This window comes from Ursus maritimus, unplaced genomic scaffold (genome assembly GCF_017311325.1).
Source record: "Ursus maritimus isolate PB19 unplaced genomic scaffold, ASM1731132v1 scaffold_32, whole genome shotgun sequence".
NCBI classification, from domain to species: domain Eukaryota; kingdom Metazoa; phylum Chordata; class Mammalia; order Carnivora; family Ursidae; genus Ursus; species Ursus maritimus.
The window spans coordinates 3,485,964-3,511,867 of record NW_024425786.1 but is presented as its reverse complement, the minus strand read 5'-3'; positions in this window follow the sequence as shown (position 1 = coordinate 3,511,867).

Sequence of the window (25,904 nt, the reverse complement as noted above, 5' to 3'; positions counted from 1 at the left end):
CCACCCAGGCCAGCCTAAATGCTCCAGGCCACCTCTTACATGAAGCCCCCCTTGGTTGTCCAGCTGTCTGCAACAAGGACGTTGTCCGGCTGTGAGTTCAGCTGAATAAGTGAAGGGATGAATGAATGAAAGAATAAGCAGATGAATTCACTGAAGGATTTTGCTGACGAAAATCCACTCACCCAGGCATGATTTCCTGAGTACTTGTCATGTGTCACTCGAAAGTCCTGTCACATTGGGGATTAAAATACTAAGATCCCTGCCCTCCTGGACCTTATATTCAGGGACAGAAGACGTTAGATCAATAACCTAACCGAGGAGGTGTTGAAGGAATGGCCGAGGGGATAAACCCTTTAGAGTTCTGAGAAAAATAAAGCTGGTCCTTGGGAAGACTTAATACAAGAAGCTTGTTTCTGCCTTTAGTGATTTATTTGGTAGATTTAAAATGCTTCTTGTTCCAAAAATTGGTGAGGGTTGTCAGAGGGGTTTTGGGGGATTGGGGAGCGGTTGGAGCAACCTGGAGCGACAGTCTGGAAGAGGTGGGCTTTTAACTTGGATTGAAGAGAAAGGAAGTTGCCCATTCAGGCTGAACGTCTGCCCATCACTCGCTGGGCATTGCCCGCTGCTTCATGGAGCAGCTGTGTGCTCAGTCCGCGTGCCTTAGCAGGGAGCGAACACCGAGCAAATGCGGCAGGACTGTGCCGAGCCCTCTCTGGGGCAGTGGGAGTGGGTGGTTACTGCTGCAGTCCTAGCTAAGTGGGGCTGGGAGAGCACCAGATTGTTCTGGAAGTTCTCTTTCTGACAGATGCACAAAACACCTGGTGCAAGTCTTCTTAATCTTTCTTCGGGTCAGAATGTTCCCAGAGAGTAGTCAATTTTTTAAACCTTCTTTTCTTAATTACCCGGTCACAGACAATCGGGAGCTCTGGAATATTCTGGCGACTCTCATAGTCCCTTGATTAATTGGACATTTTCAACCCCACCGAGTCTCTGCCGATCGGCAGATAGCGAACTCTGAGAATTTAACAGGAGAGGAAAATGTTATAGGACTAATTTCATTCCCGGAGAGCCGGGGAGGTGGAAGTCATTTTTATTATAGCAGCTATTAAAAGGCCTGTTTTCTCAACACAGAGGAGCGTTGCACACTTTATGTCAAAGTGGACTGATGGTCAGATACAGAGTTTATGGGGCTGGGAGCCGGCGGGGATGGGGTCCAGCAGGGTTTACTGTTCAGCTGTGACGGATCTCGAAGATGTTTCATTTCTCTGTTTCCACTTTGAGTCATGAGAGCCCCAGGAGGACAGAGCTCTGGGTGTCTCACCTGGTCAGCCACCCGTCCTCGAGGAGCAGTGTCACCTAGGAGGTGGCTCTGCCCAGGAGCATTCAAGACGCATGCCTTGCACACGATGCAGACATGCTTATTCACGCACACTCGCACACGCACACACATGCGCTCACACACACCGATGCTTTCCTGGCACTAAGTTAAGCACTGTAGACAATAGTCCAGCTCCCCTTCCAAACTCGTGCCTGAACCCAGAGGGTACTTCTCTGAGGTCGTTGTCTCACCTCATTATGATGAGTGTTTTTACAGCCCCGAATCCCTTGATACACCCACCCCTCTGCCCGGCTTTCCCTCTCCACACTTCACCCCTGATGGTAGAAAGGCGGGGAGCAGAGGAGACTCTCGTAATTGGAAATCAGGTGTTCTCTCCTTTCCCCGTGGACGCGCCACTTCCTTTCCTAGGGTCCCCTAGAGCGGACGCCCAGTGCGGGTTCTCCTACCACCTGCAGAAGCCCCGGGAGAGGACGTGAGCTCAGAGACTCGCGGCCTGGATTCAGACCTGGGTCCGAGCCCCACGCTCACACAGAGGGTTGCCGGGTAATAGACAGGAAGCTTTGTTAGACTGCACTTTCCGATAAACAACGGATAATGTTTTTAGTATAAGTATGTGCCACACAGCGTTTGGGACATACTTACACTAACAAAAATTATTCATGTGTCTGAAATTCCGGCTTAACTGGGTTCCTGCATTTTCATGTGTTAAATCTGCCAACCCTATCCCCATGAGACTTTGGGCATGTTTCTTAACATTTCTGTTCCCTCATCTTTTCGAGGGAAGATGATGATAATAGAATCCCTCATGGGGATTCGTGTGCGGAGTCAATGGGATAATCTTTGCACAAAACAAACACTCAGGAAATGTGCAGTCTTGCGGGGGGTGTCACTCGTTCATTCGGTCAACAACCTTGATTCCAGCTGGGGGTGGGGAGGAGAGGTCCCGAGAGTCACAGACAGGGTCTGCCTCCTGCACTCTCACAGTGACATAGAGTCCAACGAGGGGCCCCCTGCAGTGGAAGGCCATTTGCTCCTCAGCGATGGTTTCTTGTTCTTTGGTGTAGAAAAATGCACTTGGAGCGGGTTGTCCCGGGCATGCTCAGCATCGCTCCCTGTAGATTGTATCATTGCTGCAAGGACAACCCAACACCTTACAGCACAGGAACGCTTCCTCCGAGCGTCCTGCTGAGCCCCAGGTGCTGCCAAGACTGTCCCCCCCCCCCCAATGAATGGTGACAGGACTCGCAGCTGCCCTGGCTGAGACTTCCTGGCCAGGGAAGGGGGTGGAGGGAAAGCTCCTGCAAGGAAGCAGGGTGGCTAGCCTTCCAGCCTTGACCCAGACCTGGGGGGGCGGGGTCAGGTGGCCCAGCCTGTCCCCCTGCCTGTCCCATGAGCGTGAGGCAGGTTTTAGCTTGGATCCTGGTGTGGGTAGACTGGCTGACGCAAGGCATTTCAGAGGAGGGACTCCCGCTCAGGGACGTTGCAGACCAAGGCTGTCTGCCTCGGATCTGGGCTTAGAGAATGAGCGATCGATCTGTCAGACTTGCTTCGCTGAGGGCTTGCGGTGGCACTCTCAGATTATCTGGACCGCGTGGTTGCCGGATCAGGGAGTTTCTGAGTTTATATCTCCAGAGATCAGACCAAGGCCAGAAACCAGTGGGGGAGCCAGAGAGACAGCTGGGCTGATCCCTGTGGGGGTTGGTTCTGCCTTCTGCAGCCCTTGGGTCCTGGGGAATCTGGTAGTTCTAAGACTTCCTGTCCTGGTCAGAAGACCAACATACAAAGTACTTCATCCAATATCAGGGGTTTCACGGATCCCCACACCCACTCAGGGATCATGAACCCCTTGGCATTAGTCGGTGGGAGGAAAGCAAGCCCAGGCAATGTGCCCAGAGTGCAGAAGTAGGGTTGGAAGGGGTGGAGTACAATAATAAAGATTGCGAATTTGAAAGTTAGGACCCAGGTGGAAGGGGGAGTGGCCCGCTGCAGCCGCAGTTTGCCCTAACGGACCAGGATCTCAGGGGGCGGGTGGGTTAGAGAACTTACAAATTCAAAGTAGGCGTGTGGGAAGTAGACATGGAGGTGCCCAGGGTGCTGGTATGACCTGGTGAGGGTGGGGGTGGGCTCCTGCCCAGTGCTGGACCAGGCGGGGCAGTGGGCTGGGTGACCTGGGTGGTGATTCCCAGGCAGAAGACCGTGACCTCACCCTGTAACTGGGAGGGCTGAAGGGCGGGCAGTTCGTGTCTATGCATCAGTTTGCGGAGACGCAGGTGGGTGCCGGGTCGGGGCTATAGCAGCCCCGCGTTTTCCTGTTTTCAGAATATTTTCCTCTCCTCCTGACTCCGTTAATGAACTCCCGGGAATCGGAACACGTCGCCCGTAGCTGTGCAGAACCCCAGCCACCCCAGGGGTCCCCCTCAGCCTCTCCAAAGGATCACAGTGTATGAAAGGGGCTGCGCTGGTCCTATTTGACATGTTGCTGCATTAATGCCGAGAACCCCAGCGAGTCCCCTCTACGGCTCAGCCTCAGGAACGGTGCCGCCGACAGGGACCTTGGAGTGTCCGGATCTGCCACGGAAAACATAATCTCCGGGTTTCATACTGAAATGTAAAATCGGAATGAAAAGTTCCCCTGTAATTGTCTGATGGGAGATGCATTGTCTCAATAGGACCTCGTGGCTTCTCTTTCCTGTTTGTGTTAAAAATGAAAAGCTGGTGATAGCCTCGGCCCGCACGGGCGGTGTGGGTCTGGGGGCTGCAGGTGCATGGGACGCTGAGCAAGCACGAGAGGACTTCTCAGGTGGCCCAAGTCTCTTGTCTCCCTTCATACGGAACAGCTGGTGACGGCAGTTTTGCAAAAGGGGCATGGCACTGAATTATCACTAAATTATCACAGCATTATCTTCGTGTCTGCTTTCTTTGTGTTGGGTAAACAATGCTTGAGTGAGAGGACAGTCTGTGACCTTGAGCCTGTCAGCAAGATCTCGGCTAGCTGCCGTCTACATGAGTCTGCGCAGTGCTTGGGAGGACGGGGAGGAAGGACCGGATCATAAACACCCGCGATAACATCAGCAGTTGCTGAGAACGCACATCAGGCACGGTGAGCTCTCGGTGATATTTGCTCACACGGATCCGAAACTCTATGCAGCATTCCCGTGAGTGTTCGTGGGCCCCTCCTGGAACCGCGACCGCAGGCTGGGTACCGTGGAAGGTACAAAATGAGGCTGCTTCTGCTGCTTCAGAGCCGTGCTCCAGCGGGAGAGGGGCTGCGTGCACTAATACCTACACCGAGAGTCAGGACCTCGCCTCCTGGTACCCGTGTCCCGTGTGCCCCTCCCTGTTGCTCCCCGGCATGTGTGACCGATGGCACCTGGCGGTACCTTCCAAAACTTGCTTATAAGACCCGGTGCTTCTGTTGTGGGTGTCCTCTTGCCTCCTGCCTTTCTCTTTCCTGGAGCCCAGCGGCCATGTGAGGAGGGGGAGCTTGTCCTCCCGGAGGAGCTACTTGGAGAAGAGAGACCCTGGAGGACGAGAGGCCAGCTGGAGGAGAATGAAGGCCCACAGTCGGCCCTGGACCCTCCAGCCCCAACCAGGGCCCCAGATGGTGCAGCCTTGCTGGGACCTCAGGAGGGAGCCCGAACCGGAACCACCCGGTTAAGCTCCTCCCGGCTTCCTAAATTTGGGAAAAGCATGAGATAATCAATGCTTGTTCTGAGCGAGGTGAATTGCCGCACAGCAATAGATAACTGATATCAATAAGCGTGTCTGTGGTGGGAGCTGAAGTCAAGTAGACATGGAATGTTCTGGAAGTCCAGAGGGAGATTGTGAAAGCTTCCTGGACGAGGGGGCTCTGAGACAGCTGGAGCTGGTGTGGACAGGTGGAGGGGTAGAGAAGATGAAATACAGGATATGCGAATGGAAAGGAACTGGCACCATGAATAGAAAGGGGAACCCTCCAGAGCAGACATGGGTTGGAGGATGAGTGCGCTTCCTGATCCGAGGTCTTTGTAGGCAGTGTTGGGATTGGCCTATCTGCTGTCCCTTTCCTTTCTTCTGAACTCTGTCCCCAGAGACCAGGACTGACAGGGTGGAGCCATGGGCGAGACGTGGCGCTTATCCCCTCCTGCCACCTCCTCGGGCTCTGCGCCAGCAGGCCCACTCCTCACCCCATGACAGAAAACCTCTGAAAGGTGGTCCCCCTGGGCTGGCTTTCCACTTCCCTGCTTTATCTGCAATCTCTAGCTGATTTTCTGCCCAATCACCGCACCGTGCACCGTGCGGACACGCCCATGGTATGTTTTCCTGTCCCAGCTGCCTGGCTGAGGCTCCCCGCTGGTCCTCTCTAGAACGTTCTCTACCTCACTGGCGCCTCCTCTCCTTCCCTTGCTGACTCCTCCTCCTTCCTTCCTAGGCTCCGATCTCCAAATTTTATTCAGACAATTCAGATACTATTAGGCAAAAGTGACCAAGGCTGGATGTGTATTTTGTGGGAATAATTCAGAGGAAGTTAAAGCAAAGGTCGAGGGGTTGGACCCCAGCCATGTTGTCTGTCTCCCAACCAGGAAGTGACGGGATTCCAGCTCTTGTCTTACAGCCCAGTGTGACCAGTCACGGGGACTCAGTTCTGCAGCATCTGTCTGCCTGCCTTGTGACAGGTGCTCTGTTAACGGAGGTCACACCTGAGATTCTCGGAGGCAGAGTGCTGCCAGAAGCGTGCCCTCAGCCCGAAGCTCCCATACCACCCATTCCGACGGGACATAAGCTGCTCCACAGAATCGCGAGTGGTTCCCGCAGACCCCTCGCCCAGCACTTCCTTTCGAGATGCCTTCCCCGGCTCCCGCCCTCCCCCTCTTCGGTTCAAGGTCACGTCTTCCTGTCTCAACAGAGCTCTTCGTTGCCATGTCCTGGCTGTATCCATTTTAGTCAGGTCTTCCCTGTTTTTAGACGGTCCTGCACGTGAAACTGAAGTTATGGCCACATACTGTGATGCCAGGGTCCCTGCTGGATTCCCACGGGTCTCGCTGTTTCCGGAGACAGCCCTCTTCCATTGCCCATCCCCTTTCCCCGCCAGCTTCTCCGCAGCATGCCTCCTTCCTTCCCTGCACTCCTCTCCCCGGCGGCTCCGTGCTAATGAGAGCCTCCAGCTCTCTCTTCTGCTTTGTCCCCTGTCCTCTCTCCCTCTTTGTCGGTCTGTCTTTCTTCCTTTCTTCTCTGTCTCTCCATTTCTTGCTCTCCCTCCCCCTTCCTCTCTCTCCCTGTTAACAAGAGCAGTGAGTCTGGCAGATGGAGGCTGGTGCTCCCCGTGTCCGCCCTCAGGCGCAGCGCGGGGGGCTGCCCCCATCTCTCCCCATCGCTCCCCGGCCCACCAGGCAGCACACGCCCCCACACTGCAGACAAGTGCTAAACAAGCCCAGTTGTCTCCGAGCTGGAGCAGCTCCATTATGACACACTGGAAACCTGGTTACTTATAAAGCAATTTGCTCCTACAGGCTGGTTTGAGATTAAAATGGTAATTATCTTGCAAATGACTGTAACTGTCTTTCATAAATGTGGCAATGTTTGAGATGTGACTGACTGCGGCCGGCAGCATAATGGGCTTTAATAAACGATATCTTCAGTGTATTGTCAGGGAACAGAGCCTATTAGTTTGGGACGGGACAATACTGTAATTTCAAGTGAGATAGATTCCATTCTTCTCTCCAGCCATATTTTTTTCAATTGCATGTGCTCATCATTTTTTTCTTAATAGGACATTTTTCCTTAGGATAATTTGCAAATTGTTAATCTGTTTTTATCATCTCTCATTTTTCCCCCTTAAAAGTTTTGCTTTGCCGGCTGCCACTGGGCAGAGCTCTGCAGCCCAGTACGAATGTGGGAAAGCACCCTTGCTTGCTGGGAAGGGGAGGTGGTACACTGGGGCTGTGATGGTCACTAAGGTCACCAGTTCCGGTGTGTGTCGGACAGGGGCGTCCCCCCCACAACCACGCAATCCCCAGACACCAGCTGGGTGTCCTCCAACCATCCACCTGGAGACAGCGTCCGACCGCACAGGGGAGGGGCTTGGTCCCACACGACTGCGCTTCCCTTCAGAGGCCAATGGCAGGTCCAGGCTGCCACCTGTGCCTCTGACTGGCTCACCATAAATCACAGGTCCCCGTGACCTCCTCGTTTGCTAGAGTGCCTCGGAGAACTCAGGAAACCAGGTTGCTCACTAGATCACTGGTTTATTACAAAGGCTATTAAAGGATAGGAATCAAGGGCCGGATGAAGACATACTTAGGGCTAAGTCCTGAGCAAAGAAGATTCTATCCTTGTGGGGTTTGGGTCCTGGCACGGTGGCACATGGAAGTGTTCTGGTTTCCCAACCTGGAAGCTCTCTGAATCCCCCTTTCTGGGTTTTTATGGAGGCTTCATTACCCAGGCAGGATGGGTTGTGTCAGGACGAGGGGCACAGCCATGGGGAGGGGGAGGAGCTGTCCAGGTGGACAAGGGTTTGGTCTGAAATGTCCACTGCAGTCGTAATCCCCAGGTCTTGGATGTGGCAGCACAAAGCAGCTACCTTCATTCAAAGGGCACGGCCCCGTTCATTTTGCAAAGCAGAAGCCTCGTGTGGTCCAGAAGCCGAGGATCTCACCCCTGGTGGGGGAACCTGGGCAGCACAGAGCAGCACTGGGGATTCTCCCGGGGTCTGGCCGGCGTCCGGTGTCGTCGGCGATGACCGTTCCCAGGTGTGTGGACTTGCTCTTGGCCTGCTTCACGAGCTAAATTCCGGAGCAGGGCTCTTCTCCCTTTGGTGAAAGCTATTAAGTGTGTCAATGCCTTGATGTCTTTTGAATCCTTTGTGGCCCCAAATCAAATAGAAGCTTTTTACATCCATGCTGGAAACATTCTTGTTCCCATTTCCTTTCACCTGCAGGATCTCTCCCCCGTGTGGCTATCACAAATCACTTCTGAATGGTGCTTCCCATTCCGCAGTTGGACATTCATTAAAAAGGCAGACACACACAGACCCACTTACACGCAGCCGCTTTTAAACACTGGACGTGTGTCCGTGGATATTTATATACACGTGCACAGTATTCACGGGCACAAACACTGTCTCCCACTGCCATTAATGAAATTATCCTTACAGAATTATCGTCACTAAACAGTTGCCTCTCCACCACCCCGTGACTCATTGCGATTTCTGCCATTTTCCATCACAATGACTGTAGGCAATTACTCAAGCTCGGTAATTCAAGGCCCAGCTTCCTGCCTACGGAGAGTATTGGAATAAGATGCATTTTTTATAGCTGGAAGAATGTTAATGGATGTCAATAGGTTGAGCGCGAGAGAGCCAGTGCCTGGGAGAAGCAGCCGTGCGGATCTCTATCTGTCCCTGCAGCACAGGCAGTAAAAGCCTTCTCAACTTTTCTGTTGCTTGAACAGCAATTACTGAAACATTCTACTTGGGAAAACGCATTAATTAGATGCTTTCTAGAGATTTTTCAGGTTTATCAACCCAAATGTCTGTATAAGCTCCTTGGAGGAAGCAAGGTGCTGACGGAGCATGCATGGCTGGTCCAGCCCGAACGCCGGCTTCCTCGGGGTCTGCAGGCTGGACTCCGTGCTCGCCGGGCTCCTGGGCTGCTCAGCGCCTTCCCTTGCGAGGGGCAGTGCCGGCTCTGGGCCCCGACCCCGAACCATGGCAAGAGTGAGGGCTGCTGGTTAATGTGCCCCAGGGGCCTCTCTGGGAAGACCTGGTAGAGGCCACACGGAGAACGACGAGACCCCTCCTCTGAGCGTTACCAGTGGTAGCTGCGGGTCCCAGACTTTCCCGCTCCAGCCATCCCTGCTGCACGACATTGGGCAAATCTCCTAACTTTCCTGTCAGCGTCCTTATTGGTTGAGCGGGGGTAATACTGACACCACTTGCCACCACGGGGTGGTCTCAACGGAGAGAATGCACGTAAGGTGCTCACAGCACCGAGCACACGGTGAGTGCTCGGTAAATGCCAGCTGTTGTCACTATGACCTCTGTTCCTGGAATGTCAGCTGCCGGAGAGCAGGACGTGTGTCCGTCCCATCCCGGGCTTACGAGCAGGAGGCTTGTGTTAATCAGGCCTTCGCTGATGCTTGTCAAAGAACAGAATATAGTGATTAGTGTCATGGTTACAGCCATCGTTCTGTTGCCCGGGGTCTAACTGTGGAGCTGGAGTAGGGGGAATTGTAGGGGGCGAGGGGAGTTGGGGGAGTGAGGACACTGCTGGCAGGCAACCAGGGGGTCTGAAAGGGGTGGTACTTGAGCTGGCCTTCCAGGGCAGGGAGGACTCGGCGTGGTTTTAGTGCTTCTTGTGTTTAAACTCACTAGTATCTCCTGATCTTTGGCCCACATGGGAAGCTGGTTTCACGTGAAATTGGAAAGAACAACAGCCAGGGGCTCAGGATGTCCTGGGGACACTTGGTCATCCTGTCCAGACCCTTGTGCGTGAGTGGGACTCTGGCTGCCACAGCCCATCCCTACAACTGGGGAATCCCTGCTTCATGCTGTGTCCCAGGCTCATGGCACTAAGTGCCCCCCCTTTCTTCTCATCCCACCCGGACCCCCATTTGGATGTGTGACCACTGTGTTTTAGAATGGGGCTCTGCCCTGAAAGGCAGCCCCAGTAGAGCTAGACGGTCCCTGCCAGCGAGGGTGAGAGCCCGCAACCGTGAGGCGGCCGGCCTCCCCATAGGCGTCAGGGATGCTGCGGGTGAGCGCTGCCTAAGGGGTTTGTGTGAAAAGTGGGCAAGGTTACAGGAATCAGCAGCTTCTGTCCAAGGCCTGGGAGGCCGTCCCATCTCTGTACAGCAGAGATAAAGTAGATCAATGGAAATGTCTGAGGACCTGGCGTAAATCCCTGGGCAGGAACCCTGGGCCAGCCCTGCCTGGCCCCAGAGACCAAGCCCCTGCCCCATGGTTCAGGTGGCTTCCAAGCCCTGCACGGGCCGCCTGGCTGGAACGACGGGCTCTCCTGGGAGAAACTCTGAATAGAGTTTCTGGACAGTGCAGGGGTGGGTGAAGGGGCTGCATCCATCTGCTACCACAAAGGGACCGTGACCTGTCTCCAGGCCCTAGCAGGACCCACGGACCCAGAGCAGAGACACCCCTGGTCTGGCGGGAGCTGCCGTCTGCTACAGCCTGACTATCCTGTGTGTCGGGGAGCAGTGGGGTTCTGCTAGCTTCCTGGGGCTGCCTTGCGGAGTATCACAGCCTGGGGGCTTAGCCAGCAGAAGTTGTTGCTCGTGGTTCTGGAGGTCAGAAGTTTGAGATCAAGTGTCCCCAGGGTGGATTCCTCTGAGGAAGAGTCTGTCCTGTGACGCTCTCCTAGCCCCTGCTGGATTGCTGGCGATGCTTGGCTTGTGGAAACCCATCTCTGCTCTGTCTTCACCCGGCCTTCTCCCTGGGTGCTCTCTGTGTTCGAATTTCCCCTTTTTATAAGGACACTGGTCACACTGGGCGGAGCCACTTTAGTGATGTCACCTTGACGAATTGCTTCGGTAAAGACACTGCTTCCAAATAAGGCCCCACATTCGGACGTACCGGGGCTCAGGACTCCAGCACGTGTGCGGGACACGCTTCAGCCGTCACAGTGGCATTTCGTCAACCCTGGGGCCGTCCAGGCTTGGTCCAGGAAGAAGCACCCAAAATGCTTCTCCCACCTTTTATGGTTTGGATCCAACATCATGGCTCGTGCTGGATGTTTTCTGGGAGAAAACAGATTCATCCTTGCTTTTTATAAATGTTTCCCGTGCAGGGCGCCGTGTGAGGTCCTGGGAGCCCAGTGGTGAGCAGAACAAGCAGAACTCTCACTCTCATAGTGCTCACGCCTGGGGAGACAGAGAAACAGACAAGGCGTTAAACAGAAAAAGGGGGGGATGGCACAGTGGTGTGAGGGAAGGACGCAGAGCAGGTAGGAGAGGGGCTGAGGTTGCTTCAGACAGGACCGAGGGGGTGGGCTGTCCAGAGGGGACACGGTGCAGGGGCAGAGACAGGTGACCACAGGAAGACATCCGGCCAAGGAGCATCCCTGGGAGGCAGCACGAGTCCCAGGTTTGAGGAACTGGCGGCATGTAGAGTGGCTGGGTCCCAGGGAGGCGGGTAGAGACGGGGCACGGGCCGGGATGGGGGCGGGGGGGCAGCTGCAGAGCCTTACAAGTCCGAGTTTGGGTGGGATTCTTGGAGCACCGCAAGCCTGTGAAGATGGGAATCATGGAGTTGTGCCATTTGATCTGGTGGGAGGACGGGGCCCTGCAGTGAACACCTACATGGGTGACAGGCCTGCCACGCCCCTGGCCAGCTTTCCCTCCTCACTGCTGAACTCTTTTCCCGCTTTCCAGGGTACTCTTCTGTGAGCTGCTGGGCTCAGCGATGGAGCTGCAATTCTCCGTGGGGTGGGGGGGACCCCACACATCCACAGCCCGGGCCACGGTGTCCCAGGACTGAGAGCTGCTGTCTCCCGTGCTGCCAGTTGTCTGAGAGTGTCCCTCCAGGGATGGTCTCCCGTGGGAGCAGGGGCTAAGCACACTGTCAGAACCAGGCCTCTGGGAGCCCGCCTGCCATGTGTCCACCTAGACCAGGAGCGAGACGGCTGGGCCCCTGAGGACCAGGGAAAGCAGGCAGCAGCGCCCTGGGGCTCCTTGTGGGAAGGGGTGTGCAAACCCTGAAGCCAGAAAGGAGCCCCACTTCTAAAGTGGGGGGGAGGGCCCCGGGAGACCCTGCGGTTCACTGAAAGGGGGGGCAAGCTGAGTGTCCCACTGTGGAGGACTGGGCAGGGCTAGGGGTTTGTGATCAACACCCCTCGGTGCTCCTCTGCATGAAGGGGGCCCAGAGCTGCATTTCCCGGATGGTCCTGGGCTAGCAGGATGCAGAAGGCCCGGGGGCGGGAGGGGGCATTGTCCCCAGCAGTAGCTGCTGCCAGAAATATGGGCAGGTGGCCGGGGTGATGGGTCTTCCCAGTGAGCCCCTACAAGCCACCCACCTCCCTGACCGTTCCTCCCAACTGCTGCAGGGGACACCCCAGCCCTGATATCCTGCATTCGGACCTTCCTGCGGGGGGCCTCCGTGCTCCCCCAAACCCGGGCCAACGTGCTCGAGGCACAGAGCCCGCCGCAGGGAGCACCAGGACACCCTTCAAACGAGAGCAGCCGGAGAGGAGACGGCAGCCTGCAATGCGCGTACCGCCAGTAATACATGAAAAACGTGACAAAAATCTGCCGACACTGTGACTTCGGGTTAGAACAAAGCCTCGCGTGATGAGATCCATCAAAATGTTAACTGTAGGATCATCGTGAATATTTGCTTCCATGCTGTGACCTACTTCTCTGTATTTTGAAAAGTTTAATACACAATTATTGCTTAAGTAATGGGAAAAAACACCTCGTGAATAAAAGAACATGAAAGCAGGCCCCTCCCCCGCCCCCAGCCCCACTCCCACCCACGCTCTTGTTTTGACCTTGTGCTTCTCACGTCCAGTCCAGCCAGAATTTTCTGCAGGGAGAACGAGTAGGTGAGAAGGGGGCAGAGGGGCTGGAGCACATCTGCTCCAAGGGGGGAGGAAACCGGGCCGCCCAGCCCGGGAAGCAGCAAGCTGTGGACGGAGGACTGCTTGGCGGAATGCTGTCTCCAGGCTTTCCACGTGGCCTTGATATTTTGGGGAAATGTGTGAAGGGAGAGGGTGGCCAGAAAATGAGAAACACGGGCGACAAGGAAGACGAGGAAGACAAGGCCCAGGTGGAGGGAGGAAGGAGAAGCGGTGTGGGGGTGTGTGGCGTGTCCTGGGCCTCCGTCATGTGGCCTCCCGGGGTCAGGGGACCAAGGGCTTTACTTCTGCCTGATGCTGGAGGTCAGCGATGCGTATCTGCAAAGACCTTCGAGGGATGGGCGTGTCCAGCCTTCCGTGCCATGCAGGGGGGATAGGGGAGCAGGGATGGGCCAGGATCCCTGCAGAGTCTGTATGCCCTGCATGCCTGGGGATCCCTGTCCTCACAGGTGAGCTGGTGCTGGGCAGCACCCCTGTCGGGGCTACATGGGGGCTGTGGTTTGCAGAGTGAGGGTCCTGTGCCTTGTTCCCACCCAGTGTCCTAAGTAGGATTTGCAGAGACCCCAGGGACGTGCCTCCCCCTTCCCCAGGGCTGAACTGGCCTTGGGAGGAACCTCGTCCTCTGAGGACTCATTCCGCCAGATGCCTCGCAGCCCTTACGGTGGCTGTCAGACTGGTTCTGTCCAGTCGAACCTGCACAGAGACCTCGCCACTTCCCGGGCTGGCGTGCCCACCCCCTCTGTGTTCCCGGGCTGAGGGCAGTGGACCCTTGAGAGGCGGAGCCACAAGACAGAAGGAGTCTGGGTCTGCCAGTCACCTTGCAGACAAAGCTGTCCACTCGGATGGGGCAAACACTGGGCTGTCACATGCTCGAGAAACCAGCTTAGTGTGACCAATGCGTCTCAGCGAGGCATTACAGCAGCCGACATCACCGCAGGGAAGCTTCTCCAGCATCTCCTGCTTTCTGGACGAAACTGATGAGATTTTGGGGACACCTGGGTGGCTCAGTCGGTGATGCGTCTGCCTTTGGCTTGGTTCATGATCTCAGGTTCCTGGGATCGAGCCTCCCGTTGGGCTTCCCGCTCAGTGGGGAGCCTGCTTCTCCCCCTCCCTCTGCCTCTGCCCCTCCCCCTGCTCATGCTCCCTTTCCCTCTCCCTCTCTCTCAAATAAATAAATAAAATCTTTAAAAAAATGATGAGATTTTTAGGGTCTGGGCTCACAAGGGTGTCTGTCCCTTTCTTGCTCATTTTTTTGATACACATGACAAAGAGTAGGCTTTTTTTCAAACAGTTCTGCAGAACGAAACTTTGAAGGTACAGGCTCTCGGACTCAGAGGTTAACCCTGGAGAGCCTGGCATGTAGATGGACATCGATCTGCCTGTCCCCCATGGCCGGGGAACACACGTGGGGATGCAGCCAGCAGTGGAAAGCTCTGAAGAAGCGAAATGCCACCCGGGTGGCCCCTTTCTGCTGAGGGGAGATTCACTCGCAAGTATAAGAGGGATGCGGGGTGGGGAGGGGGGCCTGGGATTAGGGGTTGGTGGTCTGAGTCCCTGCTCAGCCCATTGCCTGTTATGGTAAATTGATAGGGTAAATCCTTGGCCAAGCCAAGAATCACAAGCTCATAAATGATAACTGCTGTACATCTCTAAATTTTGGGGCGGTTTGACTTTAATTGAGAAATTTGACCACTCTGAGCCTTGGTTTCCTTTTCGATAGGACGGAGTAAACGCGGTAGCTACCTGCGTTTACACGATCACCGTGGGGATGAAGCAAGAGCGGTTACCAGGACCCTGGACAGCACAAGATGCTTGCTCAGGGGGCTGCTCTTCCAGGACCCCCAAAATGCCCTGTCTCTGTGTTTGAGTGAGCTTCAACATTGAATGTGGGAATCCAGGCCAATGTGCTGGTGTGGGGTGGGGTGGGGAGGCAGGTGCAGGACCCCAGGGTTCCCTTCCTGCTCCTATGTCTTGCTGGAGGAAGAAGGGGAAGGGGCAGTGAGCCAGGACATAGCAACATCCGCCAGACCCTGGGAGCCAGCTGACCTCCAGGCCAAGGGCAGCTCCACAGGGGACTCTCTTCCTGCTGGACACATGAGATGAAGGTGCAAGCCTTCTCCCTGACACCAGCACCAGAGGTAAGGATGCTCCCCCGAGCATCCTAGCCCCTCTTCATAGCCTGTTAGCAACCTGTCACCCACGATACATCCACACTGGACAGCATCCTGGAAGGCACCAATGCTGGGAGGATGGGGAGGGCAGACGTGGGCTCCCTGCCCCCTGCAGCCGATGCTCGGGGTCAGAAACACATTTTCCAGAGCTCCCGTCAAGCCCAGACGCCCAGAGCCCTCCCCATCTCTCCTGCATAGCTCTGCCAGGTCTGTCTTCATCGCCAGGATCAACCTCAGGGCTTGTGCTGGCAGCTTTGAAGGAAGACAGAGCAAGAGGGTGAGCTGGAAGCCAGGCTGGCCCGCAGGGAGAGATTTGCTGGCAGCTTGGCCGGGAAGAGAGCTCGCTGTGCCAGCTAGAAACACAGGAGGGAGAGAACAAAGGAGGGCTTGACCCTTCCCCCAGTGAGCCTGTCACCATGGAGAGGGGCAGCGGGTAGGTGCAAAGGGGAGAGGGAGGGGTGCAGGCCAAAGGGGCAGCCAGAGGAGCGCGGGAAAGAGGGCACAGAGCTGGCTGGCACCTGGGCTGCGAGAGCGGCTGGCCTCTGTCTGATAAGGTGGGTCGTGTGTCTGAGCGATTGGCCTCTGGTTCCTTCTCCTGGATGGTTTGAGTCCTTCCAGTGAATCAAAGCCGGCGCGTCTGCCTCAGGCATGTGCTGGGCTGCTAGCTGGAGTGCGTGTCCGCGGGGGTGCACGTGTGCCTACCCCCACACACACGTGTGCCTTGCCTTGCACACGGAGGTGTTCCAGCAGTTGTCTCACGAGACCATGATCTTGTTTGAAGTGAGTGGGAATCAGGATCTCGAAGGGGAATCTGCATCCCCGTGCCCTTTGCAGCGCTGTTCACATTAGTTGAGATACAGAAGCCGCCTAAGCGTCCACGGACGTGTGATGGACAGAGAGGGTGCCGCATATACACGACGGATGTTCGTCCTCAAAAATGAAGGGAGTTCGGCTGTTTGGGACAACATGGACGGACCCAAAGGCCCTTGTGCTGAGTGAGGCCAGAGTCACAGGAGGACAAACATGGCACGATCCCTCTGAAATCATCAAACTCACGGAAGCAAAGACTAGAAGGGGGCCAGGGCCCGGGGGAGGGGAATTAGGGAGACACTGCCCAACGGGGAAAACCTTTCACTTATGCCAGATGAGCAGTTCTAGACTCTGCCGGACAGCACTGTGTTTACGTACAGTTAGCAAAACGGTGCATGCCCTTCGAAACCGGCCACAGGGCAGACCTCTTGTCAACTGTTCTTACCACACTAATGAGTCAGGAAGGAAGGGAATAAAGCTTTGTAGCTGTTTGGAGGACATGGGCAGGCGCCTGCTGTGTCCCAGGGGCTCGGGGAGCCCCGATGCTTCAGCCCGGGCCGCAGAGCATTTCACGGGGGAGGGAGGTTGCCCATCTCTCGCAGCTGGCCGGTGGTGGAGGCTCGACTCAACGCCACGGCCACACCCTCAGCTCTTGTGCAGTACGACCTCCCGTGGCCAAGCCCCCATCGAAGAGAGAATTCCGTCTGTCGGCCTCCCTGGCTTGAGCCTGAACAAATCCTGGCTGAGATCGGGCTGTGCAGAGACAGAGGGCCTCCACGCTGGGCCCCGACCACCCTGTTCCAGGCTGATGTGCCATGTGGGCCGTGACCTTGACAGGCTGCTCTGCTCATGGCTCACCTCCAGCCTGCCAATCTGAACAGGGCAGAGCCTGTGGCGTTGAACACCCGGCATCAGCAGAATGACCGGGTTCAGTGCGGGAATAAAGGGTGAGCGGCTTGCAGACAGCTCACGCTGAAGAGTATGCCCAGGGCACCGAGCAACGGGGCCAGCTGGAGGGCTCACACCCAAGATGTCAGGGGGACAGCAGATCAACCCTCCCTCTGCCCAGCAGGGGTGAGGAAGGAGCGATGGGTCAGAGGCTGGAGACCCAGGTCTAGACAGCTATGTGCCCGTGGGTGGGTCGGTTCCCTTCTCAAGGCGGCAGCCCCCTCCTCATAGAGGAAGGTAATTGGACAGGGCCATTTCCGACTTTCAGACTCAGTGCTAAGATCAGTGACCTTGGCATTAGGAGAGGGACGGGGACCCCACATTGCACAAGGTGACCCTATCTAAGAGGGTGACCCCTAGTTGCTCAGAGCCGATGGGGGTGGTCTTACGTGTTATTGGGTCAAGTGGATGAAGAAAGGAGAGCTGGTTTCAAGCAGACCGTTGGACAGCAGTGATGGTGATCCAGGGGTCTTGGGGGTGAGGGGACAATGCAGGTGAAACTGTGGACCCAGCGAAGCACGCAGCGGTGGTCGCGGCCTAGTCCTCTGGTCTGGACTCTCACTGTACTACCCTTCCGAGCTGTGCATTAGTTGTCCGGGGTCGCCAGTGGACCCTGATCACAGAAGGCCGTTTTAGGATCCTTGCTGTGCCAGGTTGCACTGACAGCCCCAGACGGTGGCCTCCCTGTCTCCGGGCATTTTGCACTGTGACTCTGCGCCTCCCCCCATCAGCAGGTGGGAATCTATGAGTCTGGGCTGCTCTTGTGACTAGCTTTGACCAACACAAAATGATGGGAGTGATGGGGGGCCACCTTTGAGCCCAGGCCTCAGGGGGCTTGCACACTTCTTCTCTCCCTTTCAGACCCCCGTCTCCAACGATGAGCACAAGCCTGGGCTAGTCTGATGGAGCATGTGAGGCGAGCAGCCCAGTCACCCCATCACCCCAGCCGACAGCCAGCCAGCCCTGAGCAGCATGGCCACCCAGCTCACCTGCAGAAGCACATGGGATCCAGGGAAAAACCAGCAGAACCACCCAGCAGAGCCCAGCCTGGGTGGCTAAGCTGTAGAATCAGGAGTTGGAGGAACGGTCGCTGATGTAAGCAGTCGAGTTTGGGGCAGTGTGTCCGGCAGCCGTGGGTAACCGGGACGTATTTATTTGCTCACATAGCACCGTGACTCAGCAGGTAGACGTGGTGTTCACCTGTCCTGTCTTCCCCTCTGGCCCAGGGAAGGGGAACACCACCTGCCCAGACCCTTGCAGCTCGATGGGGCTGCTGGGTAGCTCCAACCAATGGACTATGCTGGGTCACTTCTGAGCCAAGGCAGTGCAAATGCTGTTTGACCCTTCAGGTCCCTTTGTCCTTTTTTTTTTTTTTTTTTAAAGATTTTATTTATTTCTTTGGCAGAGAGACAGAGAGAGCCAGAAAGCATGAGCGAGGGGAATGGCAAAGGGAGAAGGAGCAGCAGGCTCCCTACTGAGCAGGGAGCCTGACGTGGGACTCGATCCCAGGACCCTGATATCGTGACCTGAGCTGAAGGCAGACTCTTTACCAACTGAGCCACCCAGGTGTCCCCCCGTTGTCCTTTTTGTGGCCACTAGGAAGCCTCATGTTTAGACGCCTGAGGCTTGAGCAGGAAGGAGACCACTCAAAGAGGAGCATGTGTTGCATGAGTGGAAAGCGATCCTTTTTCCTGGGTCAGGAGTCCAGACTTCTTCATATGCTACCTCCACACACCCAGCCCATCCTGACAACCAGACACGCTGTTAGCCTCCACCTTAGGGCCACCTGAGGATCGAGGTGAGTGTTGGGTCCCAAGGTGAACACGCTGAGGGGAAGCAGGCAGACATAGTTCTGGGCTGAACGGTAGGTTCCTGTCCAGGGAAATCCCTGGGGTGTTTGGTGGGCCCACCCAACTGAGGGCTCTAGGTATGGATTTGCCCATTTGCCCTCAGGCCCGGGCTCGCACTGGTCTGCTCTTCTCAGGCAGCTGTGCTAGGAAGTTAGCACAAGCTGTGGGTTTACGCAGCCCATCGCAGAATGGACTGGGGCAGCGTAAGATTGCATAAAGCTTACACTGGGCAGGGCTCCTTTGATTATAGACAACTGAACTGGACTTAAGCAAAAATGAGAATTTATTTGCTTAATATAAAAAAAAAAACAACCCAAGTGGAACTCAGACCTGGCTTGATCCAGATGTTCATATAATGGTGCAACCATTCATTCCCTGGGTCTCTGCCCCTGCTCTGCTCTCCTGCCGGCTGACCTCATTCCCATGTGATGGCAGATCGGCCAACAGCAGTGGACCTTCTACCAATTTGGCATCCCTGATGAAAGAGATTGCTTCTTTCCCAAACATGTGATCAGAAGCCCTGGGTCTGGCCCTTCCTTGTTCAGGTGGGGTCTCCTGCCACCCTCTTTATTGATCATTGTGCCCAGAGGGATGCTTCCATTGGCTGGCCTGGTCATGCTCTCAGACTTGGAGCCAAGGGTCTTTCCCACCCACACTATGTAGACTGGGAGTGGGGGGCGCTGTTTCCCCAAAGGACCATCCAGGTGCAGGCCAGATGGTGGGGAAGTTGGGTCAGGAAGGAAAAACTCCCCGTCTGGGGCACAGTTGGGCTCTTCTCTTCAATGTGTTCTATCCCTTCAATGAACACGGGAGCACAGATGTCTATTTGAGATCCTAATTTCAATTCTTTTGGACATATACCCAGAATTGGGATTGCTGGATCACAGGCTATTTCTATTTTTAATTTTTGGAGGAGCCTCCATGCCATTTTCCACAGTGGCCGCACCAATTTGCATCCGCACCAATGGCACACAAGAGTTCCCAAGTGTGCACTCCCCTGCCAACGCTTGTTATGTTTTGGTGCTTTGATAACAGGCGTCCTGACAGATGTGGCACATCGTTGTGGCTTTGATTTACATTTCTCTGATGATCAGTGATCGTGAGCCCCCTTTCCTATACCTATTGGTCATTTGTATGTCTTTTTTTTTTGTAGAAATAGCTGTTTAACTCCTTTGCCCACTTTTAAATCAGGTTATTTGCATTTTTGTCACTGAGTTGGAAGAGTTCTTATATATTTTGGATATTAACTCTTTATCAATATATGGTTGGCAACATTATTCACAATAGCCAAGATATGGAAAGAACCTAATGTCCAACAGTATAAATGTGTAAAGAAGATGTGATGTGCACACACAATGAAATATTATTCAGCATTTTTAAAAAAATGCTGCCATTTGTGACAACCTGGGGGACGTTATGTGACGCGAAATAAGCCAGGCGTGGAAGGACAAACACTTCAGTGGAATCTAAAATAGTCACACTTGTACAAGCAGAGAGTAGGATGGTGGTTGCCAGGGGCTGGGGGGAGGGAGCAATGGCGAGATGTTGCTCAGTGGGTACAAAGTTTCAATTATGCAGGATGAAGGAGTTCTGGGATTTGCTTTGCATCATCGTCTGCAGCCAGCAAGACAGTGTTGGACACTTAAAAATTTAAGAGGGTAGAGCTCTTGCTAAGTGTTCTTGCTACAATAAAAAAGAATTGATCATAAAGTTAATTAATTTTTTTAAAGTCATTTCTAGGATTCTGTGATGATAGTATTTGAAAGCTTTTGAAAATTTTAATTGGCTGTGATCTTTTTTTCATTTCAAATCAATAATCATTTTTGCACACACACACATTTGCTCTGACTTCTTGCTTATTTTGCAGCACGAATTCTTACCGTACTATTAATACTTGAGTAGCTGACCCACTTCCAGCCCCTCCAGGACCATCCGCAGCATCACCAGTGCCACTCGTGATGACATCAATTATGCTTCAAAGCTGAGCCTCCATGTTCGGCCAGCAGGAGCCACCGTGTTCCTGAGCAGTGCGGAGTCAGCACAAGGGCAGGTAACTGGAGGGACAGAGCTCCCCAGCTGTTCGAGTTTTGGTTCCGAGAGTGGATGCTGCTCTGCCCTCCCTACCGCGGTCCCGGGAAAAGCGTAACTGGGCAGCTTCTTCAGCAGCTCGTAGGACCTGGTGTCTATTCTCTCCCACGTTGTGCTGGTGTCTTTCAGACCAAGATGCTCAGCTCTGGACGAGCTCGTCCTCTCTCTGGCCCATGTGAAGGTGACTGCATCCACATGTGCGAGGATGCACGTACCGATCTCCGGGCCAGAGCTGACGTGCTCTTCCTGCCGCTGGGTTTGGATTCCCAATCAGTGTTTAGATGGCTCGTGTTGGTCTGGAAGCAAAATGTGCTGAATGTGACGTAGGGGCCCTGTTACACGGGTGACCCGGAGGTCAAGTGCCGTGCCCGTGCCTGTATTTAAAAGGGTTAGAAGTGGAGGTTGGACGCCTTCTAACAGCTTGTACAGGGCAGGGCAGCCCGGTGAGGCGGATGCAGTGGACAGCGGGAACCCGCCAGCTGAGAGCTGGCCTCCTGCTCGCGGGCCTGGTGGTGGTGACACAGAGAGCAGATTTACTGCCACCGCTGCTAGAGAGACCACACGTTAGGCCCCCACGTGGGATATTTCACAGCCAGCTTGCTTGAAATGAGCGCTGGGAGCAGGGGCGTGGGACGTGGGGGTGTGGAGAGCAGCCCTGCTGGGAGTGGCACCCAGGATGAGGGCAAGGGGTCACCCTGCTCCGTCTCACTTGACCCCTGCCGTCTCCTGGCTCAGAATCTCTCCTGGGCTAGAATAAAAATTCCTCAGTGCCCATCTCTGACCGGGACTGCCCTCTGGACTCGTCCCCACACCCTTCTGCACACGGTGAACACATCTCCCTTCTCCTCCGACAAGCTTCTCTGTGACCCAGGCAGGTGAAGGACCGCACGTCTGTGTCCTTTCCTGCAGAGCTGCTGCTCCGATGGCTTTCAAACAATGAGCTTGGAAATCTGTTTGATTTGATAGCTTGGTGAGGAAAAGAACAACATTCATTCATTCGTTGGGTTCATAGTGGCTGAACTGCGCATTCTCTGTGACGGGTGTTGGGTTACAGGCAGAGTGTGGTGGGGGGAGCGCTCAGAGAAACAGGTAAGTCAGCCATCTCAGAAGCCTGGGGGCACGGCCTGGTGCAGTGGCAAGGTGGGGGGGCTCTCTGTCCAGCTAATCTCAGATGCCTGCACACAGTGGGCACCCACACAAGGCAAACGCCTGGGAGAATGTAGTGGGCACCCAGCTGCTGCCGGGTCCGGCGCCCCCTCAAGGCCCTTACCCTGGGGTTGGCGGTGGCTTAGGAAGCATGGAAACCCCCTTCCCATGGGGATGTTTGGCCTTGTCTGGAGACGTTTTTGTTGTCACAACTGCTGGGGGGTCGGCGAGGGGGGAGAAGTACCTGCAGAGGCTAGAGATGCTGCCGGACATCGGGCCCCGTGCAGGACGGCCCCACAGTGAAGCAGGTCCGGTCGCATGGCAGTAGTGCCGAGGCTGAGATCCGCGGTGCCCTGTCTCAACCCCATGGCGGTTGTTAGATACACCCTTGAGGGTACTATCAGTACTGTCACCTGGAGAGAGCACGATGGGCAGGCAGAGGGACCCTCCATCCCAGCCTGCCCTCGCTGTGAAGTTAGAATGTGAGAATGGCATCACCCGCGCACCACACCTGCCAGGAGGTTCAGCTGAGATGCTGGGGGTAGTGGCAAGTTTTGCCAAGTTTGAGGAGCTTTACAAACACTGTATAGGTTTTATCAACCCTCCGCCCAAAGCCCTGCAGAACTATGGTGTCTAAGAAGCTTCCAGCTTGGAGCTCAACCCTTGCCCGTCTGAGCGATTCCCAGCGGAGATGATACTGTTTGTGTGAGCCTGCTTCCGATGGAGTCCGCGCGTGCGCCTTGCGAGTGTATGCGTCAGGCTGTGATTAATGAGCGGCTCTGATCTTGGGCTTGCTTCCTCCTTGGCTGCAGCATTACCCTGCCATTGTCTCCCTACGGAAGGTCCACCATCTGCACATCAATCACATTCCTACTGCGTTCACTTTGAAAAGTTTCCTTTATCTCATTAGAGGCTTCTTGTTTCTGGGAGCGGTCCACCTCTAAGATGCTCTGCTGTTTTTGAGGTTGTTTTTGTGTTCCTGGCAAGCTTGGTTCCAGGAAGAGGAGGTCAGAGGATTGGAGATTCGACCACTCTTGGAAGGGGAGTGGGAGCTGCCTGGGGCACGCATCTGGGCATCCCGGGGTCCTGGCACTAGAGCCCAGGGCTTAGTGTGGGCTTGGGGAGGGCACGCAGGCAGGTGGAACCCAGGCTGGGGTTTCGCAGGCAGGATCTGATGGACGTGCGAGGCAGTCGAGTTTTGTTGGGAAAGCAGTTGAAGATCCACAGAATGTAGGCTGGTTGAGCAGAGAATGAAGATAGAGACCAAGGGGAGACAATGGAGGGAGTGGGTTCAGGAGTCTCACGGAGAGTGAGGAGTAGTGGGAACTGGAGGGAAGGGGTGGGAGAGGAGGAGGGAGTTACAGGTGAGAGGTTTGTCACCACCAAGAGGATCCACCCCGCTCCAAGTCTGAACGAGGTCCATGGAGGGATGACTGGGGAGAGGGAGTTGCCGGGGTGAGAGGTCCTGGGGGTGAGACTATGACATCACCCTCTCTGCTCCCCAGGAGCCTCAGGGCATGGAGCAAAGGTGGGCCTGGGGGCTTTAGAAGCCCAAGGAGGGGTCCTGGTTTAGAGGAGCTGACAACTAACTCCCTGGAGAGAGCGTGGAGCTGAGAGGTGGGCTGCACTCTGGCCGTGGGGTACCATTGGCACACAGCCATGGGTAGCACCATGGACAGAGCTCACCGTGACAAACAGGACAGTGGTGGCTGTCACAGCAGAGGCTCCAGCCTGATGTCTGGAGGTGTGACAGGTACCCAGGTGACAGCTGACCCAGGTGCCTCAGCCTGTTCCAGGTGACCCCGGAGCACACTGCCAATCCAAGCCTGGCCAGCTGTGTGCTGTAATGGCCACATGCTCCATGCTGAGAAACAGAAAGGTGGCCAGAGTGACAGCCTTGCTGTTGACTTACAGGCATCCTGGCTCAGCCACCTCTCCCCCTCTGCCCTCTGCCTCCCAGCTCATCTGGCCAGCCCTGGCTTACGCATGAGGGTGTGAAGGCCATGTTTGGGGCAGCATGCAGGAGAGAGTGCCCAGGTGAGTGACCAAAGACAGGCTGACACTGGGCCGACATTGGCTGGAGGGTGAATCAGGAAAAAACTGAATGCTGCTCTCCTAGCTTCTCTATAAGGGCATGGCCTCCTCTGGCTGAGGCTGCATCTGTCTCCCCATTTCCCACCCACTCCCCCTTGAGGAAGACAGTGGAGGCAGGGGCTCCAAGGGGCAGTTTGGAGCCAAGAAGCAAGACTCAGAGTCAGAGTTCAGGGGTTCCTCCTCCTGGATGAACTGGTAAGGGACAGCACCAAGTGCTTCTGACGTTCTCGCCCTGTGCCTGCCAGTGAGGCCGGCCCGGGGGACGGGTGTGCCCAGACAGCCCAGCCGCCATGGCTGCCTCCTCCATGGGTGGGGAGCAGCTGGAGATGGGGGCCGCGTCTGTGCTGGTCACGTTTGCAGCCTTGGGGTCTAGCACAGTTCCTGGCACGGAATAGCTTCACTGCATGAACTGGGTTTTGCCCAGGGACCCTTCCCCTTTCTTGCACTGTCAACCCTTCCTGAAAACTCTATCTGTATCACTTTGAGCCCTGATATCATTTGGCCTCTCAGGCCTTTACTTTTTATATGGGGAGGGGCTTTTTCTCGGACACGCAGGGTGGGTCTCTGACCCCTAGAAAATAAAGAAACGGGGATCAGAAAACCCATGCGAGACACAAGTGGTCACCCGGTACAGACTGAAAACTCAGAGGTTGAAGCTCTAACCCCAGTGTGACCTCCTACAGGGAGGCGATTCAGTTGAAAAGAGGTCACGAGGGTGGGGCCCTAATCCAGTAGGATCGGTGTCCTTATAAGAGGAAGAGACACCAGTGCATGCTCTCTGTCTCCCTCCAGGGGCACAGAGAAAGGATGGATCGAAAGCACAGCCGGAAGCAGCTGTCCACAAGCCAGGGAGAGAGGCTCACCCGTCACCAACCCTGATGGCACATTGATCTGACTTCCAGGCTCAGAACTTCTAGAGGATAGACGTGCCTGTGTAGCACCGTGGCTGGGGCATGCTGTTGGCAGTCCCACTGGCACATTACCCGCCCAGCTGAAGAGTGAGAGTGTCCCCCCAGAACTTTCATGGTCCTCTTGCCCGCAGCCGGGGGACCTCACACTGGATTTGTTTGCTTGGGGCTCTCTTGGCAGCTTCCATTGAAGCAAAGGAGCTCGTATCCTGCGACTTTGGAGAGGGCCCTGAGGGGCGATGGCGGGACAGGTGCCAGGGGAGAAGAGTGGCGGGGCCCCCGGGTGGGCTCTGGCCACGGGCAGCCAGCTCGTGTTTCCCTCAGTGGTTTGTTTTGATTTTGGCTTCCGCAGTGACACCAGGTAGCTGTGAGCCCGGAGGCTCTGCATCTGTCCCGCTGAGCAGCTGAGCTCCTCTGCTGGAGCTTCCCTCCTCACGCATGGGAAGATGTAGGTTTTCACTTCACCTGCCATCTGGACTCTTCGCTGTTCAGGAAATGGTGTGTTGGCCAATGCAAACTCTGTGAGTCCTTTGCCGTCTCTTGGGGTCCGTGCTGTGCTCCGGAGGAAAGGGCGCTGCTTCTGCTCAAGCATTTCTACTTAACAAATATTTATGAGTGCCTGGTAGGTACCGAGGTCTTGCTCCAGATGCTGGAGATAAGTAGGTAAACCAGCCAGAGAACATCTGTGCCCACGTAGCTTCCGTGTTTGTCTGGAGGGGGTGCAGAAAATGTGCACCTACAAAAATATCCAGCAGTGACAGATATTCTGAAGAGAATAAAACGGGGTACTGTGTCGGTGGGGGTGGTAGAGGTCAGGGAGGCCTCCCCGAAGAGGGAGAGGGGAGCCGAGATCAGAATGTCAAATTGAAGCAGCCAGGTAAGCATCAGGAGAGAGAAGTGCCCAGGTCCTGGGGTAGGAATGAGCTCGGTGTACTGGAGGAACCCGAAGGAGCCTGGGAGGGCTCCAGGGCAGAGTGAGGGGGAGAGGA